The following is a 9202-nucleotide window of genomic DNA, read 5'->3' as shown; positions in this document are numbered from 1 at the left end:
ATAAATAAGAATAGTATCTTATATAAACTAGATATGATAGACATCTGGAAAGAACTGAATTGGAATAAAAAGGAATATGCAGAAATGAATTTTTCTCAGTGGCACATGACATCTTTTCAAAATTGACCATAATAGGGCAAAAAACTTCATAATGAAATACAGAAAAGCAGAAATGTTAATTGCATTCTTTTCAAATTTATAATGTAATTAAAATTATATTTAATAAAGGACTATAGAAACAAATTAAAAATTAAGTGGATACTAAATAATCCAATCTTAAACAATGAGTGGGTTAAAGAACAGTTGTAGAAATAAAAAATAATATTTAATGAGAATTAAAGAGAATACTAATTGTTAGATAATATACCAAAAGTTACAGGATGTATCAGAAGCAGTAATCAGAGGAAAAAAATATATGTCTAAATGCTTACATTAATAAAATAGAGAAAGAGCAGATCATTGAAGTGGGTATGCAATTTAAAAAACTAGAAAAAGAACAAACTAAAAATTCCCCAATTAAACACCAAATTGAAAATCCTAAAACTTCAATTAATAAATTGAATATAAGAAAGCCATTGAATTAATAAATAAAACTAGAAGCTTGTTTTATGAGAAAAATATAGATAAGCCATTGATGATTTTGATATAAATAAAAAAAAATCCAAATCACTAGTATCAAAAATGAAAAGGGTGAATACACCATTAATGAAGATGAAATCAAAGCAATTAGTAGGAGCAATTTTGTCCAATTATATGCCAGTACATTTAACAATTTAAGTGAAATAAAAGAACATTTACAAAAATACAAACCGCCCAGATTAGTTGAAGAGGAAATAGAATATCTATATAAGCCTATTTTAGAAAAAGAAATTAAACATTAAATGAGCTTCCTAAAGAAAAAAAAGACATCAGGACCAGATGTATTGATAAGTGAATTCTACCAAACATTTAAAGATCAACTAATTCCAATATTAAATAAATTATTTGGAATAATATGGAAAGGAGTAATACCAAACTCCTTCAGTGAAACAAATATGGTACTAATATTTAAACCAAAAACAATAAAAACAGAGAAAGAAAATTAAGGACCAATTTCACTAATGAATGTGTATGTAAATATCCTAAATAAAATACTAGCTATGAGACTATAATGATATATCGCAAAGATTATATAATGTGACCAAGTGGGATTTACACCAGAAATGGGTGGCTGGTCCACTATAAGGAACACTATTAACATAATTAATTACATCAATAACAATAGTAACAAAAATCAAATGATTATATGTCAATAGATGCAGAAAAAGCTTTTGACAAAATACACTATTCATTCCTATTAAAACTCTTGAAAGCATAGGTCTAAATGGATTTTTCCTTAAAATGATAAGAAGTACCTACCTAAAACCATGAGTAAGCATCATCTGTAACAGGAACACACTAGCAGCCTTCCCAAGATCAGAAGTGAAACAAAGCCCGTTATCACCAACTAGATACAGATCAATATCTTACACATTTATCAAGATAAGGTCAAAATGGATACATGGCCTAGACATAAAGGGAGATATTACACTTAACAGATTTGTGGATAGGAGAAGAATTTATGAATAAGCAAGAGATAGAGAATACTGTGATAGGTAAAATGTATAATTTTGATTATATTAAGTTAAAAAGTTTTTGTACAAATAAAACAATGTAGTCGAGAATAAAAGGAAAACAAAAAATTGGGAGGGAGGAATTTTATAGACAGTTTCCCAGATAAAGACTTCATTTCCCAAGTACATAGAGAATTTGCCAAATATTTAAGAATATGAGCCATTCCCAATTGATAAATGGTCAAAGAATATGGACAGTTTTGGAAGAAGTCAAAACTACATATAGTCATATGAAAAAATGTTCTACATCATTATTGATTAGAAATAATTAAAATTAAATTAAAAAATTAAAATTAAAACAACACTGAGATAGCATCTCACACCTATCAGAGTGGCTTAAATGATAGGAGAAAATGACAAATGTTGGAGGGGATGTGGAAAAATTGGGATGCTAATACATTGTTGATGGAAGTGTGAACTGATAAAAAAAGGATAAGTAATAAAACAAAACCAAAAGAATGAAAAAAATAGAAGGGTATGTGAAATATCTCATTAGAAAAACAACTGACCTGAAAAATAGATTGAGGATAGAGAATATAAGAGTTGTTACACTACCTGAAGGTTCAGGTAAAAAAAAAAAAAAGTCTAGATACTATGCTTCATTTTGGAGAGTAATCTGGAATTATGCCCAGTGAGTTAAAAAGTTACACATTGATCCAACAATGCTACCATTAGGTCTGTTTTCTAAGGTGAGCAGGGAAAAAGGAAAAGAACCTATATATTCTAACATATTTATAACAGCTCTCTTTATGGTGGCAAAGAACTGGAAACTGAGGGGTTGCCTATCCATTAGGAATGGCTGAATAAGTTGTGGTATGTACCTGTGATGGCATATAACAGTGTTTTAAGAAATTATGAGCAAATCGATTATAGGAAAACATGGAAAGACTTCCATGAAAAAACGAAGAGTGAAATGGACAGAACAAGAGAATGTTGCATACCATAACAGCAATATTGTTCAAAGAGTAACTGTGAATGACTAAGCTATTTTGAGTAATATGAATATTCTGATCAAATACAAAGGACCTATGAAGGAAGATGCTATCCACCCCCAGAGAAAGAATTGATATATGGAAGCCCGTATTTAAGATTTCACATACATATGTATATAAATATGCATATGACTATATATATGTGAGTATATATGTATATGTATGTGTATATATGTGATGTGTGTATGTATGTAAATACATATATATGTCAAATGTTGGACTGCTGTGGAGTGAGCTTGGGAGGGAGGGAGAGAACTCAAAATGTAACAAAAAATTTTTTAAAGACAAAAGAGAGAGAAGAAAAAGGAATTTCCTTACTCTGTCTCTAAAAGATTCACCTTGCTAAATCAGTGATGTTTCTGAGACCTTGAGATGAAAGATAAAACTTCAACTATATCTAGAGAACATAAGAAACCTGGAAAAAAATTGGGAAAGAGATTAAATTCTAGCATCAAATATCAAAAAGGAATGAGTATATGCTATCAGGCGTGATTGTTGTGTTATGGTTTTACTAGTTTTTCTTTGTTATAAGGATTGGTTGTAATGGATTAGGTTGGGGTAGATATTGGGATGTGACCATAGCCAAAAAAATCCAAAATGGATCAATAAAAGATTTTTTAAAATTATATAAATGGTCAGAGTGCTACTAAAAAGTCTAATGCAGATATCCACATCTAGTTTCTAACTGTTTCAAGACCAACAAAAATTTTACTGTAGTTAGGAAAAAGTATGATGGAGTGATTGTTTTAAGAATTCAATTCATGCAATTTAATTCAATTTAGTAAGTATTTATTAAGCACTAACTATGTGTCAGGCACAAAACTGAAATAATCTTTACCCTTAAGCGGTTTACCTCTCTGGATGGGAAGGGCATTTTTATTATTAAAGATGGGTTTCTTTCACTATAGATCACGATATGTGCCAGGCCACATGACTGGCTTTTAAAAAGAGGGGAAAGTGACTTAGAAAGTGTTTCATATTGCTATTTTAGAGAAAGAAGGTAACTGCGGGATAGGGAAAGGAAGGGAAACTGACTTTCCTGAAGGCCACTTGTAAGTCCAGCTGCCAGCTTTCTGGAATTTCTCCAGGTTTCCTTCTGTAGTTCCCTTCAGTCCTGCCCTTGTTATAATCATAAAACTACAAAGAAACAAATGACCATCAGAGATAGGTCTTGGCTGTATAAAAGAACGCCCTGTAGATGTCATCAAGTGGCTGTTGGTCATCTGGGTTTCCTGACATTAGGAGGAACAGCTCAGTTAGCTTTGAGTGTCTGTGCTTGTCTTTGGAATCAGCATTAACACTTTCAGGTACGATGACAGTTCCTCAATGACCAATGTACGGTTTTCTGAGCTGTCTCTTAGAGGGCCACATAGCAAGCGTAAACACAAAGAGAATCCTGATAGATAAACCACTTTTGAATCAGAAGATGCTGAAATATAGGAATAGCTTTCTTTTTTTTTTTTTTTTACAATATCTACTTTGAAAGGCCAATCCACTTTCTCTAGAAACTAAGTGATCTCATATTTTTGAGGATATTTATTACATGCTGCCTGCTTAGAAAATTAAAAGATCATAGACTTAGAGCTAGAAGTAACTTCATTAGCCATCTAGTCCAGTCCTCCATCCATTTTATCAACGAAGAAGCTAAAGTGCAAGGAATTTAAATGACTTACGGAAGGTCACATAGCCTTTGAGGCTAATTTCAACCCAGGTCCTCTGACTCCAGTGACAGTGCTTTTTCAGCTATGGTACACTGCATACAAAACACAAAAAGACCAGGAACCTGAAGGATTTGAATTAGCAAGACCTGGGATTTACATTTTTTGTGGGACTCCATTTCCTTGGGGTGTGTTTAAAAACTGCCTGACAGGATGTTGTCCAGAGGATTGCTTAATGATGAAGAAGTTAGGATTTGGCTTTGGAGGGAGATAAAGCAAGAATTTAAGTAGTGCTGCCACTCAGAATCATAATTTTCCTTTTCTATATCAGAAAGGAAGTGCTAATAAAAGATAATAAGGAAACTGATCTGACTATATTACCTCCATTCTATGGTCTCAGGAGGTGTGTGCTGCTTTGGCCACGAGCAATATACGCTTACTGTTTTCTAAGCTAAAAGCCTTACCAACGTTTTGATTTTTTAAAAAATGTGTCTGAGTGCATGTCACCTCTCTGGGCCTCAGTTTGCCTATCTGTAAAATGAGAGTGGTTTGATTAAATGACTGCTACAGTCCCTTCTAGCTCTAATGGTGTATGATTCTGTGTATATATCTCATATACGTATGTATGTAATATATATGGTATAGAGACGCACATATACAGAAACACAAGTAATACAAATTCACCTTAGATATGTAGTCATCTTTCAGGAATTTAATTGCTGACATGAAGAAAGGTCCTGGATCTCCTCCTTCCTTGATGTTTTTCCTTCTCTGTGCCAACCTATGCATGTTCATCCCATTTCCTCTTGTACCCGGGAAGAGAAGGTCCCAACTCTACCTTGCTGTGGTAGAGTTGTTCAATTCAAAGTTTAGGTACATCCAAATCCTGGAAATAAAATAACCTGAGACAATAATGTATAAAATCAAAGAAATGCAAATGTGGGACTCTACAAAATCCCCCCAAACAGTCGTTGACATTTAATGAATGCTCTTTGGAGTCTGCCAACATGACAATAACAGTTCAGGAATGTAGAAATGGCTTTGATTTTAATTTCATATTCTGCTCTGTAAGAAACATTAGAGAGAGGGGAAACTAACAAAGATATCTTGGCTTTACCTGCACAGACCTCAGACTGCTCCCTGAATGCTGGCTGCCTTTTGTTTCTAAGCATGTATTCCCTTTCTCTGGAATGACAGTTCTGATTCTTCAGCCTCCCCATGAAGAAGAGAAGAAATCCTTTGGAGCTGAACTAAATTCATCCGCAAAAGAAATTACTTTCATTTGATAAAATGCTAAATAGAAAAGGGCAGGTTTATTTTAAGCCATCAACAGGCTGTTTTCGTTCATCATGCACAGCACAGGAGACGGGAGTTTGGTTGCTAAGAAAATGGTTGGCCTGTTTCCATGAGATTCATGTGATGTGGAATGCATCTGTTCATTTCAACGGTGAAGGAGTACCAGAAAAAAAAAAAAGCAAGAACTCTTAACATTTTAGAATATGTTTCGTGAGTCACTTCAGTCCCTGGGGCAAAAATGAGTCATGTGCTAACAGTTTGCATTTTACATATGGATCATAGATTTAGAACTGGAAGTGATCTTAGAGACCATCTAGTCTAATCTTTTGCTTTTACAGATGAGGAAATCAAGGGCCAGAGAGAGTAAAGAACCTGCTCAGGGTCGCACACATACTAAGTGATAAAGCTGGGAATTGATTTCAGGTTCTCTGAATCCGGCTCCAGTCATTTTTTCCCCTCGACCACATTTCCTCTGATAAAAGAGAAAAACCAAACAAAAAGATGTGACTTATTTATGATATTTTTGATATGGGGAGATGTATTGCTTATTGCATCCATCAGGCTGCAGACATTAAATGTTGGAAGAGTCCTCAGAGGCCATCTAGTCTAACCTATAACTGAACAGAAATCTACTTCACAATATCTTGGGCAAGTGGTCATCTACCCTTTGCTCATGTCAGTCAACCAGTCAGTCAGAAAATCAGTCAGTCAACAAGAATTTTTTAAGACACTATTTACCAGACAAAGTTCAGAGTACTAAGAATACAAAGACAAACTAAATAGTCCCACTTTTCAAGGGGTTTACATTCTATTGGAGGATAGAATAATCTACTTTTCCAGTGACTGGGGGGAGGGTAAGGTCATTTATTTAACTACTATGTTTTTTTAAAAAGAAAAACATCATCAGAATAAAACTTCAATAAGGGCTTATATTTTTTCTTAATATCTAGGAACTTCTCCTTAATTCACTGAAATAATCAAGTTTTTTACCTGCAGAAAAACCTTAGGGCCAGAAAAATATCCAGGTTGCCAAGGAATTTGGGCAGAATGATTAAAATTATCAAGTCCTTGCTGCCCCCATCTTCCTCTAGGAGGAGGCTTGTAAAAGGTATACATTTCCCCAGACCCTCAGGCTAATGCCTCAATATGTTCCATGTAAATGCAGCCCTGAGTATGCCCTACAGAATTCCTGGAAGAGGTCATATTGCAGGCATAACCCTCTGCTCCCCAGCATTCCCTGAGGCTACACATTGGATAAGCACAGAGTGCTAGACCCAGCAGGAAATTAGGGGTTACCTGACTCTAAACTTTCATTTTATAGATGAGAAAACTGAGCCCCAGAGAGACTGAAGTGTTCAATTTTTATTCTGTTTCCCCAACCAAGGAGAATGACCTTTGGATTGGAAAGGATAAAACAAAAATGGGTAACAGGGCTTTAAAATTCAAGTTAAGTGAGAAAATAGCAAGAGGGAGCATCAAGGGCTGTCTGTGAGTTAAAATCACTAGACCTGGACAAATTATACCATTAGGTACCGAAAGAAGTGGCAGATGTGATTCCTGAGCCAAAAAATCATGGAGAATGGGAGAGGTGTCGTAAAATAAGAAAAGGGCAGATATTCCAATTTTCCAAAAAGGGAAGAGGATGAAGTCCTTAAGTAATAGACCACTGAGCCTTACTTTAATTTTTGGCACAGTTCTAATATGGCTTATCAAAGTATTGGTGGGTGAACACTGGGAAAAGGAAGTAGTGATTACGAAGAGCCAAAACGGCTTCATCAAAACCAGCTCCTGCCAGTATAATTTCATTTCCTTTTAAACTCAGGATTGCTAGATTGATAGATCTAGGGAATGTTGTAGACATATTGTATTTGGATTTTTTCTTTCTTTTAAAAATTATTATTCATTCATTTTCAACTTTCATTTTAAAAAAATTTTGAGTTCTAAATTCTCTGCCTCCCTAACAACCCCTTCCCTCTCCACCAAGAAGGCAAGCAATATAATATCAGTGTGAAGTCATGCAAAGTATTTTTCCATATTAGCTATATTGCAAAAAACCCCAACCAAACAAGAAAAAACAAGAAAAATAAGGTGAAAAAATATAAATATACTTCAATCTGTGCTCAAGACTGTTTTATCAGTTCTCTCTGGAGATGGACAGAATTTTTCATCATAAGTTCTTTGGAATTGGCTTGGATCATTGTTTTGATCAGAGGAACTGTTTTTCATAGTAGATCATCCTTACAATATTGCTTTTACAGTATACAATGCTCTCCTAGTTCTGTTTGCTTTACTTTTCATCAGTTTATATAAGCCTTCTCAGGTTTTTCTGAAACCATCCTGCAAGTCATTTCTTCTTCACACAATAGTATTCCATCACAACCTTTTACCAGTACTTGTTCAGTCATTCTCCAATCGATGAATATCCCTTCAATTTCCAATTCTTTGGAACACAAAAAGAACTGCTGTAAATATTTTTGGTCCTTTTCCTTTTTCTTTTATGTCTTTGGGAAACAGACCTGGTAATAGTATTATTGGATCAAGAATATGCATAGTTTCATAGCCCTTTGAGCATGGTTCCAAATTGTTCTCCAGAATGGATAGACCAGTTCACAACTCCACCAACAGAGCATTAGTGTCCGAATTTTTCCACCTCCCCTATGGCATTTGTCATTTTCCTTTGCTGTCATGTTAACCAATATGAGAGGAGTGAGATAATACCTCATAACTGTTTTAATTTTCTTTTCTATCATCAATAGTGATTCAGAGCATTTTTCATGTGACTATTGATAGTTTTAATTTCTTCTTCTGAAAACTGCTTGTTCATATCCTTTGACCTTTGATCAAATGGAAATAGCTTTTTTTTTTTTATAAATTTGTCTCAGTTCCCTATTACGTTGAGAAATTAAGCCTTTATCAGACAAACTTGCTGTGAAACTTTTTCCCTCAGTTTCCTGTATTTCCTCTAATTTTGACTGCATTCATTTTGCTTATGCTAAAACATTTTAACTTTACGTAATCATAATTATGCACTTTATTTCCCATGATCCCGTCTATCTCTTGTTTGGTCATAAACTCTTTCCTTATGCATGTATCTGAGAGGGACATTTTTCCATGCTCCCCTAATTTACTTATGATATCACTTTTTTTGCTAGAGCATTTCCTATTTTGACCTTATTTAACCTATGGTGTAAGGTGCTGGTGAATGCTTTTTTTTCAAACTACTTTCCAGTTTTCTCAGCAGTTTTTGTCTAAAGGTGAATTCTTGTCCATAAAACTTGGGTCTTTGAATTTATCAAACACTAGATTACTGTGGTCATTTACTACTGTGTATTGTGTACCTAATCTATTCCACTGATCCATCACTTTATTTCTTAGCCAGTACTAGGTTGTTTTAATGATTACTGCTTTGTAATATAGTTTGAAATCTGGTACCAATCCACCACCTTCCTTCACAATTGTTTTCATTGATTTCTTTGACATTCTTAACCTTTTGTACTTCCCGATAAATTTTGTTATTTTTTTCTAACACTATAAAATAACTCTTTAGTAATTTCATTGTTATGGCACTGAATAGGTAAATTAATTTAGGCAGAATAGTCATTTT

Source organism: Notamacropus eugenii, chromosome 2 (assembly GCF_028372415.1).
Source record: "Notamacropus eugenii isolate mMacEug1 chromosome 2, mMacEug1.pri_v2, whole genome shotgun sequence".
Lineage (NCBI taxonomy): Eukaryota > Metazoa > Chordata > Mammalia > Diprotodontia > Macropodidae > Notamacropus > Notamacropus eugenii.
Note: the sequence above shows the minus strand (reverse complement) of the source record.